This window comes from Macaca thibetana, chromosome 1 (genome assembly GCF_024542745.1).
Source record: "Macaca thibetana thibetana isolate TM-01 chromosome 1, ASM2454274v1, whole genome shotgun sequence".
Taxonomy (NCBI): Eukaryota; Metazoa; Chordata; class Mammalia; order Primates; family Cercopithecidae; genus Macaca; species Macaca thibetana.
In genome coordinates, this window is record NC_065578.1 from 24,712,156 (window position 1) to 24,724,414 (window position 12,259).

Sequence of the window (12,259 nt, forward strand, 5' to 3'; positions counted from 1 at the left end):
AGAAAAGCTATCAGGGGTCATTATACATCTCCAACAACTTAAGTTAGCTCTGTTGAATTAGTAACAAAGTATTCATTCAAAACTTGCTTCAAAGCTCTCTTAGTTCTCTGCAGAACTAAAAACACACTACCTTAGTTTAGGATCTCATAAACTCTTGCCTAGCCCTAAACTATGACAATAGTCTCTTAGCTAGTCAGGCCTTCATTCACCACCTATTTCAATTCATCCCCCACATAACCTCTAGATTAATCTTAAAGGAAAGCTGTGATCACGTCATCTTGCTCAAAATCTGTCAATAGTTTCTCTACTACCTGTAATATAAAGTGTAGACTCACACTGCACACATTGATGATTCCAGTTTACCTTTTTCTCTACTACCAAAAGCCCTCCACGCATCCCGTAACATAATACCCAACTACATGCCAGTACCTGTTGATGGCCTCCAACCTCCTCATTTGTATGCCTCACGGAGAAAGGCATTTTTCACGCCCAGCTCGGAAACATACTCTTCAGCTTATCACCAAGCATTCCTGATTCCCCCAGCCATGTGTGGTCTCTTCCTCTTCTGAACTGGCCATTTATCACTTGGTGTCTCAAAACTTATCATCCTACAAAATCCCGGCATCAGCATGTGATCCACATACCCTTTTCCTATCCTGCACAGAATTTAATATAGCTTAATACACATAATAGGTATTCGATTCAATAAATAGGTAGATATGCAGGAAGGATTTCCCATTTTCGTTTTATTTACAGCTACTTATTACATATTCAGCACAACAGCAATAGAGCTGACAGAAAACACTAAGGCTTTTCTAGTGCTGTGATCCAAGCTAAGATGAACTCCTGTCACTATAATTGATGTCACATATAAGGTCCAGAACACAGATAGGATGGAAGTGTACACCCACTGAGAACTATGAAGTTTTCTATCCCAAAGTAATCTAACAACACAAAATTATTGCAGGAATCTTCAAGAACCACCCTGTATTGGTTTTTCATCTAAACCTCATGAAAACTCAACAGGGAAAAGAGAAAAGCAAATTTCTTCTATCACAATTCCTAACTGGAGACCTGATATGTCTACATCCACTGGCATTACTAAGTCTCATAAAAGGGTACTCCCAGGCCAGGCGCGGTGGCTCACGCCTGTAATCCCAGCACTTTGGGGGTCAAGGCAGGCAGATCACTTAAGGTCAGGAGTTCAAGACCAGCCTGGCCAACATAGTGACACCTCATCTCAACTAAAAATACAAAAAAATTAGCCAGGCATGGTGGCATGCACCTGTAGTCCCAGCTACTTGGGAGGCTGAGGCAGGAGAATCACTTGAACCCAGGAGGTGGAGGCTTCAGTGAGCAGAGATTGCGCCACTGCACTCCAGCAGGCAACAGAGCGAGACACCATTTCAAAAAAAAAAAAAAAGCCGGGTGAGGTGGTTCACACCTGTAATCCTAGCACTTTGGGAGGCCAAGGTGGATGGATCACCTGAGGTCAGGAGTTCAAGACCAGCCTAGCCAACATGGTGAAACCCTGTCTCTACTAAAATACAAAAATTAGCCAGGCATGATGGCGGGTGCCTGTAATCCCAGCTACTCAGGGGACTAAGACGGGAGAATCTCTTGAACCCGGGAGACAGTGGTTGCAGTGAGATCGCGCCACTGCACTCCAGCCTGGGCAGCTGAGCAAGATTCCATCTCAAAAAAGGGTACTCCCTGCTAATGAGATTTTTTTCACTTAAAGGACATAATGCATGCATGTCAGAGGTCACTGTACATTTACTCTCAGTTTTGCTCTAATAAGGACTACTTATTGAAGAGCTGTTTAAATCTTCTCTCATTTTAACTACTTCCATTATAGCAGTGGCTGCATGTGGCTCTCTCAGTCACACAGACGACAGTCCTATAAAAGAAAGACGACCATTTTGCCTCAACTGAAATGCAGTGGAGGAGGAATCCTCACTCTGGAGCAAATCCTGAATCCCCCTGGAAAGTGTTAACTTCAACAGAAGTATTGTAGTATATGTATACAATCAGCAGCTATATACCTGTTCTCCCAATTTCCAAATACTACTTCAAGTCATATTTTCTATTTTTATTTTTCTCTATCCTTTACCTACTCAGGTACCAATTTCTGGCTGCTAAATGTAATCATATGTGAAGATGCAAAAGGGCTTTAAAAGACACTGAGAGCTGGTCCAAATAACTGGACCAAATTATAGTTTAAAAAATAGTTTTTGTTTTTTTTTGTTTTTTTTTTTTTTGAGGCAGAGTCTCGCTCTGTGGCCCAGGCTGGAGTGCAGTGGCCGGATCTCAGCTCACTGCAAGCTCCGCCTCCCGGGTTTACGCTATTCTCCTACCTCAGCCTCCCGAGTAGCTGGGACTACAGGCGCCCGCCACCTCGCCCAGCTAGTTTTTTTTGTATTTTTTAGTAGAGACGGGGTTTCACCGGGTTAGCCAGGATGGTCTCGATCTCCTGACCTCGTGATCCGCCCGTCTCGGCCTCCCAAAGTGCTGGGATTACAGGCTTGAGCCACCGCACCCGGCCTTTTTTTTTTTTTTGAGACGGAGTCTCGCTCTGCCGCCCAGGCTGGCTGGATCTCAGCTCACTGCAAGCTCCACCTCCCAGGTTTACACCATTCTCCTGCCTCAGCCTCCCAAGTAGCTGGGACTACAAGCGCCCACCACCTCGCCCGGCTAGTTTTTTGTATTTTTCCGTAGAGACAGGGTTTCCCGTGTTAGCCAGGATGGTCTCGATCTCCTGACCTGGTGATCCACTCGTCTTGGCCTCCCAAAGTGCTGGGATTACAGGCTTCAGCCACCGTGCCCAGCCGGTTTTTTTTTTTTTTTTTTTTTTTTTTTTTTTTTTTTTTTGAGATGGAGTCTCACTCTGTCACCCAGGCTAGAGTACAGTAGTGCGATATTGGCTCACCACAACCTCTGCTTCCTAGGTTCAAGCGATTCTGCTGCCTTAGTCTCCCGAATAACTGGGATTACAGACGTGTGCCACGATACTAGCTAAATTTTTTTTTGTATTTTTAGTAGAGATAGGGTTTTACCATGTTGGCCAGGCTGGTCTCAAACTCCTGACCTCAAGTGATCTGCCCACCTCGGCCTCTTAAAGTGCTGGGATTACAGGCATAAGCCACCATGCCCGGCCTTAAAAAACATTTAAGCAATCCCCTACTAAGCCTATTTAGGTCCTTCTTGAGTGTATATATACTTTTATATATATAATTATAGAGACAAATAAACCAAAATAAAAATAAACAACTGGCCAGATACAGTGGCTCACACCTGTAATCCCAGCAGTTTGGGAGGCACATCACTTGAGCTCAGGAGTTCAAAACCAGCCTGGCAACATGGTGAAACCCGGTCTCTACCAAAAAGCCAGGTACAGTGGCGCACGCCTGTGGTCCCAACTACTTGGGAGACTGAGGTGAGAGGATCCATTGAGCCTGGGAGGCAGAGGTTGCAGTGAGCCAAGATCATGCCACTGCACTCTAGCCTGGGTGACAGAGTGAGATCCTGTCTCAAAAATAAAATAAAATAAAATAAACAACTAAAAATAAACAACTTTCAACTTCTACCATCCTGGACTAAGTCCTTGTTACTTCTTATCCAAACTTCAGCAGTATCCTCCAAATTCCTCTAGCCTGTCAGGATACTATACACTCTCAAATAACCACTAATGGGTTAATCTTCTTAAGAGATACCTCCCATGACAACAAATTCCAACAACATAGCACTAGTTTACCCTCCTAAACTCACCTTCAACTCCGGGGAATAGTCTACACATTAGCCAAATTGAATTACTCCCTATGTGGTAAAGGATCTTGGCCAGGTACAGTGGTTCGTGCCTGTAATCCCAACACGGTAAAACCCTGTCTCTACTAAAACTACAAAAAAAATTAGCCGGGGTTGGTGGCACACACCTGCAATCCAGCTACTTGAAAGGCTGAGGTAGGAGAATCGCTTGAACCCAGGAGGCAGAGGTCGCAGTGAGCCAAGATCGCGCCATTGCACTCCAGCCCAGGCAAAGTCTTTTTGAAACTCCATCTCAAAAAAAAAAAAAAAAAAATTCTTACCCAAGGAGAGGCCTGGAAGCTCCTGAGAGATAATCTCTAAATCCTTGGAATGTCCCACCTGGTAGCAGTGTTGTTTTGTTTTGTTTTTTAACCTGGGAGCCTTGGGCCACACCAAATAATCTATGCTAACAATGTGATTTATAGAGGGGTCTTTAGGCCATGCATTATCAGCATGACCTCTATAAGGGCTGAAAACTAAGGTCAGCCAGGAAGGTAAGTCAACCGCATGCATGTGACTGAGCCCCCAAAACAACTCTGGACATCAAGGCTCAGGTGAGCTTCCATGATTGGCAGTACTCTGTGTATACTGTTATATATCACTGCTGAGAGCAGTTGGCATTGTCTAATCCTTCACTGGGAGAGGACACTGGAAGATTCAGGCTTGGGATTCTCCTAGACTTGGCTCTCTATGCCCCTGCCATTGGCTGATTTTCATTTGTATCTCCTCACTGCAATAAACTGTAACCATAACAGCTTTCCGTGACTTCTGTGAGTACTTCTAGCAAATTATGAAACCTGAGAATGGTTTTGGGGACCTCCAAACTTGCAGTTGGTGTCAAAAATTATGGTGGTCTTCGAGACTCCTTAACTTTTATTTCGTGTTTCACAAACATCCCTTATACTTCCTGCTTCTGTGGCACTATTCATATTGTCCCACTGCACTCCCATTGCTTTCCAACAAAATCTGGCCCTTCGTTTAAGGTCTAACTCTTCCACAAAGAGTCTTTCTTTTCATTTTAACAGCTTTATTAAGATACAATTCACATACCATAAAATTTGCCCATTTAAGTATATAGTTAAGTTTTAGTATACTTATGAAGTGGTGTAATTATCACCAAATCTAATTTTAGAACAGTTCTCATTTCCCCCAAAAGAAACCCTCTAGCCTTAGCAGTCATTCCTCACTCCCATCCCACCCCAGGCCCAGGAAATCACTGACTTTCTTTTCTACGGATTTGCCTATTCTGGACCTTTTATGTATCATACAATATCTGGTCTTTTGTGACTGGCTTCTTTTACTCAGCCTGATGTTTGGAGGTCTATCCATGTTGTAGCATGTATCAATACTTCATTCCTTTATATTGCCAAATAATATTCCATTGTATAGATATATCATTTTGTGTTATTTTGTTTGTTTGTTTGAGACACGGTCTCACTCTGTCACCCAGGCTGGAGTGCAGTTACACGATCTTTTTTTTGAGACGGAGTCTTGCTCTGTAGCCCGGGCTGGAGTGCAGTGGCCGGATCTCAGCTCACTGCAAGCTCCGCCTCCCGGGTTTACGCCATTCTCCTGCCTCAGCCTCCGGAGTAGCTGGGACTACAGGCGCCCGCCACCTCGCCCGGCTAGTTTTTTGTATTTTTAGTAGAGACGGGGTTTCACCGTGTTAGCCAGGATGGTCTCGATCTCCTGACCTCGTGATCCGCCCGTCTCGGCCTCCCAAAGTGCTGGGATTACAGGCTTGAGCCACCGCGCCCGGCAGTTACACGATCTTGGCTCCCTGCAACCTCCGCCTCCTGGGTTCAAGCGATTCTTCTGCCTCAGCCTCCTAAGTAGCTGGGATTACAGGTGCTTGTCACCATGCCTGGCTAAGTTTTGTATTTTTTTGTAGTAGAGACGGGGTTTCACTATGTTGGCCAGGCTGGTCTCGAACTCCTGACCTCAAGTGATTCGCTCACCTCAGCCTCCCAAAGTGCTGGGATTACAGGTGTGAGCCACTGCACTCGGCCCTAGATACACCATTTTGGTTACCAATTGATGTTCATCAGTTGATGACTACTTGGATTGTTGCCACTTTTTGGCTATTATGAGAAATGCTAAGAACATTTGTGTGCAAGTTTTCATGCATACATATGTTTTCCTATCTCTTGGGGGTACATACTTAAATGGGCAAATTTTATGGTATATAAATCATATCTCAATAAAGCAAATTTTATGGTATATGAATCATATCTCACTTCAGTCTGGGTGACAAATTGAGACCCTGACTCAAAAAAAAAAAAAAAAAAATTAACTGACCATAAATGTAAGGGTTTAATTCTGGACTTTCAATTCCTTTGGTCTATAATATGTCTATCTTTATGACAGTATCAAACCATCTTAAGTACTGTAACTGTATAGTAATTTTGAAATCAGTACATGTGATTCCTCCAACTTTGTTACTCTTCAGGCTTGTTTTGGCTTTTCTGGATCCCTCGGATGTCATGAATTTCTGGATCAGACTGTCAGTATCTGCAAAAAGGACAAGTGAGATGTTGATAGGGATTGCACTGATTCTGTAGATCAATTGGGGAGTATTCCTATCTTAAGATTAAGTCTTCTGATCAATGAACATGTAATGTCTTTCCATTATTTACATTTTTAATTTATTTCAATGAGTTTTATAGTTTCCGGTGTATGTCTTGCAATGTTTTGTTAAATTTATGCCTAAGTATTTTATTCTATTTGATTCTACTGTAAATGAAATTATTTCCTTAGTTTCGTTTTTTGGATAAAATCCTACCATATAGAAGCATAATTGATTTTTGTATCCTGTCACGTTGCTGAACTCATTTTTTCTAATTTTTTAAATGGATTCCTTGGGATTTTCTATATAAAAGATCATATTTTCTCCAAACAGATAATTTTACTTCTTCCTTTTCAATCTGGGTATCTTTTATTTCTTTTTCTTGCTAAATTTCCCTAGATAAAATCTCTAGTGCAATGGTAAACAGAGTGGCAAGATCTTTGTCTTGTTGCTGATCTTAGGAGTGGAAACATTCTGTCTTCTTAAGTATGATGTTAACTGGGTTTTCATAGATGCCCTTTGTAAGGCTGAGAAAATTCCCTTTTATTCCTGGTTTGTTGAGTGTTTTAATCACAAAATGATGCAGTCAAAATGCTTTTTCTGTGTTTATTGAGAAGATTATGTGTTTTTTGTATTTTATGCTATTACTATGGTATATTAATTGGTTTTCAAATTTAAACCAGCCTTGCAGTCCTAAGATAAATTCCTCTTGGTCATGATTTATAATCCTTTTTATGTGTTGCTAGATTTGGTTTGCTTGCATTTTGTTGAGTATTTTTGTAACTGTATTCATAAAGGATACTGGCGCATAATTTTCTTTTCTTGTGATATCTTGGGTCTAATTTTAGTATCAGAGTAATACTGGCCTCAAAATGAGTTGGAAAGTGTTCTCTCCTCTTCTATTTTACTTTTTTGGGACAGTCTGAAGGATTGGTATAATTCTTTAAATGTTTGGTAGAATTCACCAGTGAAACTATCTGGACCTGGACTTTCCTTTGCAGGAAGTTTTAAAATTACTAATTCAATCTCTTTGTTATAGGTCTATAGACCAAAGGGATTGAACTGAAAGTCCAGAAGTAAACCCTTACATGTACAGTCAGTTTATTTTTATCTATTTCTTCTTGAGACAAGTTTGGTAGTCTGTGACTTCCTAGGAATTTGTCCATTTCTTCTAAGTTATCTAAATGTGTTAGCATACAGTTGTTTATAGTATTATCTTATAATTATTTTTATCTCTTTTTATTTTCTTTTTTGAGATGTAGTCTCACTCTGTCACCCAGGCTGGACTGTAATGGCACAATCTCGGCTCACCTCAACCTCTGTCTCCCGGATTCAAGTGATTCTCCTGCCTCAGCCTCCCGAGTAGCTGTGACTATAGGTGCATGGCACCATGCCCGGCTAAGTTTTGTATTTTTAGTAGAGATGGGGTTTTTTGAGCCACCTCACCTGGCCTCTTGGTGACTGATTGAGACAAGGTCTCACTGTGTTACCCAGGCTGAAGTGCAGTGGCTCAATCACCACTCAATGCAGCCTCAACCTCCCTGGGTTCAGTGATCCTTACACCTCAGCCTCCTGAGTAGCTGGAACTACAGGCATGCCCCACCACACCAGGCTAATTTTTCTAATTTTTGGTAGAGACAGGGTCTCCCTGTGTTGCCCAGGCTGGTCTTGAACTCTTGGGCTCAAGGGATCCTCCCACCTCAGCCTCCTAAAATGCTGGGATTATAGGTGTGAGCCACTGCATTCTCTTTTATTCTTGATCAGTCTAGCTAAAGTTGTGTGGAGTTTGTTGATCTTTGCAAAGAACCAACTTTTGATCTTCATTTTTTTTCTTTACTATTTATTTTCACTCCAAATTGTATTATTTCCTTCCTTCTGGTTACTATGGGTTTAGATTTTTCTAGTTTCTTAAGGTAGAAGATTAGGTTATTTGAAATTCTTTTTTTTTTTTTGAGACAGGAGTTTCATTCTTGTTGCCCAGGCTGGAGTACAATGGCATGATCTTGGCTCACTGCAACCTCTGCCTCCTGGGTTCAAGCAGTTCTCCTGCCTCGGCCTCCTGAGTAGCAGGGATTACAGACGCCCGCCACCACGCCCAGCTAATTTTGGTATTTTTAGTAGAGATAGGGTTTCACCATGTTGGCCAGTTTGGTCTCAAACTCCTGACCTCAGGTGATCCACCCACCTCAGCCTCCCAAAGTGTTGGGATTACAGGTGTGAGCCACTGTGCCTGGCCGAGATTCTTTTTAATAAAAATATTTACAGCTATAAATATCCCTCTTAGCATAGTGTTAGTTGCATCCCATAAATCTTGGTGCATTGTGTTTTTCTTTTCATTTATCTCAAAGTACTTTCTATTATAATTTTCCTTTTGATTTCTTCTTTGACCCTTGGTTATTTAGAAATGTGCTGTTTAATTTCAACCTATTTGTACTTTTTCTTCTGTTACTGATTTCTACTTTCATTCCATTATGGAGAATATACTTTGTATGATTTCCATCTTTCTAAATTTATTGAGATTTGTTTTGTGACCTAGTATTTGTGGAGAATGCTCCATGTGTCATGGAGAAACCTATGTATTCTGCTGTTGTTGAGTAGACTGTTCTATATTTTTATCTGTTAGGTCTACCTGGTTTACAGTATTGTTGAAGTCTTTTTTTCTTGTTGATATGCATAATTGAAAGCGGGTATTAAAGTCTCCAAATATTGTTCACAAAATCGTTCTTAACATTAGCTGTATTGGCCGGGCGCAGTGGCTCAAGCCTGTAATCTCAGCACTTTGGGAGGCCGAGACAGGCGGATCACGAGGTCAGGAGATCCAGACCATCCTGGCTAACACGGTGAAACCCGTCTCTACTAAAAAAAAAAAAAAAAATACAGGCCGGGCGCGGTGGCACAAGCCTGTAATCCCAGCACTTTGGGAGGCCGAGACGGGCAGATCATGAGGTCAGGAGATGGAGACCATCCTGGCTAACACGGTGAAACCCCGTCTCTACTAGAAAAAAAATACAAAAAAACTAGCTGGGCGAGGTGGCGGGCGCCTGTAGTCCCAGCTACTCGGGAGGCTGAGGCAGGAGAATGGCGTGAACCCGGGAGGCGGAGCTTGCAGTGAGCTGAGATCCGGCCACTGCACTCCAGCCTGGGCGACAGAGCGAGACTCTGTCTCAAAAAAAAAAAAAAGAAATACAAAAAAAAAAACTAGACGGGCGAGGTGGCGGACGCCTGTAGTCCCAGCTATTCGGGAGGCTGAGGCAGGAGAATGGCGTAAACCCGGGAGGTGGAGCTTGCAGTGAGCTGAGATCCGGCCACTGCACTCCAGCCTGGGCGACAGAGCGAGACTCCGTCTCAAAAAAAAAAAAAAAAATTAGCTGTATTAGTGTTGTATTGCTGTGTAATAAATTACCACAAAACTTAGAAGCTTAAAACAATAAACATTCGGCCAGCGTGGTGCCTCATGCCTATAATCCCATCAACTTTGGGTGGCTGAGGCAGGCGGATCACCTGAGGTCAGAAGGAGTTTGAGAACAGCCTGACCAACATGGTGAAACCTCGTCTCTACTAAAAATACCAAAATTAGCCAGGTGTGGTGGTGGGCGCCTGTAATCCCAGCTACTCAGGAGGCTGAGGCAGGAGAATCGTTTGAACCCATGAGTCGAAGGTTGCAGTGAGCTGAGATCGTGCCATTGCACCCCAGCCTGGGTGACAGAGCAAGACTCTGTCTCAAAAAACAAACAAAGGCCGGGCGTGGTGGCTCAAGCCTGTAATCCCAGCACTTTGGGAGGCCGAGACGGGCGGATCATGAGGTCAGGAGATTGAGACCATCCTGGCTAACATGGTGAAACCCCATCTCTACTAAAAAATACAAAAACTAGCCGGGCGAGGTGGCGGACGCCTGTAGTCCCAGCTACTCGGGAGGCTGAGGCAGCAGAATGGCGTGAACCCGGGAGGCGGAGCTTGCAGTGAGCTGAGATCCGGCCACTGCACTCCAGCCTGGGTGACAGAGTGAGACTCCATCTCAAAACAAACAAACAAACAAACAAAAACAAAAACAAAACAAAAAAATAAACAATCTCACACAGTTTCTCACGGTGGTTAGCTTGGTGGTTATGGCTCAGGGTCTCTCATGATGTTGCATTCATGATGTTGGCTCAGGCTACAATCATCTGAAGCCTTAACTGGGGCTGAAGGATCCACTTCCAAGATGGCTCACTAACATGGCTGTGAGCAGGCTTCATGTAGCAACATGGAAGCTAGCTTTTCCCAGAGTGAGCAATCAAAAGAGGTCATAATGCCATTTATGACCCAATCTGAAAAAATCACACACCATCAGTTCCCGCAATATTCTGTTCATTAGATGTCCGGAGCTGCGCACCCCGGCCATAGCAAATAATAATTAATGATTAAACGCCAGAGCTCTATTCCTTTCCACCTTCTACCTCCTCCCTAGATTTGTTGTTTCTCTTTTGTATCAATACCTCATAATAGATGGCGCTCTTCCTGCTTCTTCTTCACTTGTTTTTCCCCCCACGGCAGCGAAAATTGTTACTTTGTAGCACAGGCACCATCCCGTGCCCGGGAAAATTACCAACTAACAGCGCAGGTGCAACATGACGTTCGACCAGAGAAACCAATACCTACTTGGTCACGCCCTCTGCGATGAGATCATCTCCGCCTCTGGCCCAACCCCTTCCCCTCCAAGTGTATATAAGGCACTGCATTACCGCCATTAAACGAGACTTGATCAGAGCACTGTCTTGTCTCCATTTCTCGTGTCTCTTGTCCCCCAAATTCCCACTCCCTCCTCCAGGGCCTGCTTCGACGATCCCGCGGGCCGGGATACGTGGCGCCCAACGTGGGGCCTGGAAACGAGGGACTCCGTGAGGAAGAGGACGCCAAAGGACGGTCGACCGCTAATAAAGACAAAAGGAGTCAAATTCTTCTGATCACCGCGGGAACCTGCCGCGTCAGAATCGAAGGTAAGTGACGCGTCCGAAATGGGACAAGAATTAAGCCAACATCAAATATATGTAGGACAATTAAAAGAGGCTTTAAAGATACGAGGAGTAAAGGTTAAAGGTAATGATTTGTTTAAATTTTTTGATTTTGTAAAAGACACTTGCCCTTGGTTCCCACAGGAAGGAACTATTGATATTAAAAGATGGCGTAGAGTAGGGGATTGTCTTCAGGACTATTATAATACTTTTGGGCCGGAAAAAATTCCTGTAACCGCCTTCTCTTATTGGAACCTCATTAGAGATTTAATAGATAAGAAGGAGGCCGATCCGCAAGTCATGGCTGCGGTCACTCAGACAGAGCATATTTTAAAGGTTAGCTCCCGCTCTAACCTCGCAAAGCCTCCGCAAGATACGGAGGAGGATCTCATTTCCCTCGAAAGTGATCATGAGGAAATTAAGTCTCCTTCTGTAACAGATAAAGAAATGCCACACGAAAACAAACCAAAAAAATACCCGATTTTACAGATGCTTCAAAAAGAGGAGGAAATTAATAAGCCTAATCAATCGGACATAAATTGGGATGATTTAGAGGAAGAGGCAGCTAAATATCACAACCCTGATTTGCCTCCCTTTACTTCATACCCACCCCCATATAATAAGACGCATAATGAGGCTTCTGCGCCTATTGTTATGGCAGCAATAGATCCCAAAGAAGAATTAAAGCAAAAGATTGCTCAACTAGAAGAACAGATTAAACTTGAAGAGTTACATCAATCATTGATAATTAGGCTCCAAAAGCTAAAAACAGGAAATGAAAAAATACCCAACTCAGACGCTATGGAGGGTTCCTTGCGCCCACCTCAGCGGCCTGGACAACATGTTCCGAGAGGGGGGGTTAGTTGCTAGCCGACATAGAGAAGACTCCTCCCCCAAA

General features: G+C 43.3%; 2 protein-coding genes across 5 annotated transcripts in view; one reads left to right on the forward strand and one right to left on the reverse strand.

Annotated features, from left to right (window-relative positions):
* Positions 1 to 12,259, forward strand: part of ZNF593 (zinc finger protein 593) — a 391,757-nt gene that overhangs the window by 45,604 nt on the left and 333,894 nt on the right. The window lies entirely within an intron of this gene.
* AUNIP (aurora kinase A and ninein interacting protein) overlaps positions 1 to 12,259 on the reverse strand; it is a 35,534-nt gene that overhangs the window by 11,225 nt on the left and 12,050 nt on the right. Inside the window, exons 1-2 of one of the 4 annotated variants that reach the window (XM_050792069.1) lie at positions 10,448 to 10,689; positions 6,223 to 6,315 (exon numbers count right to left, since the gene is read on the reverse strand). The exons of 1 other annotated variant lie outside the window; for it this stretch is intronic. The gene's annotated coding sequence lies outside the window, so the exon portion shown is untranslated. Of the gene's footprint in view, positions 1 to 6,222; positions 6,713 to 10,445; positions 10,690 to 12,259 lie in introns of those variants that run through there. 2 more of the 4 variants (XM_050792074.1, XM_050792081.1) reach the window with 2 other exon arrangements.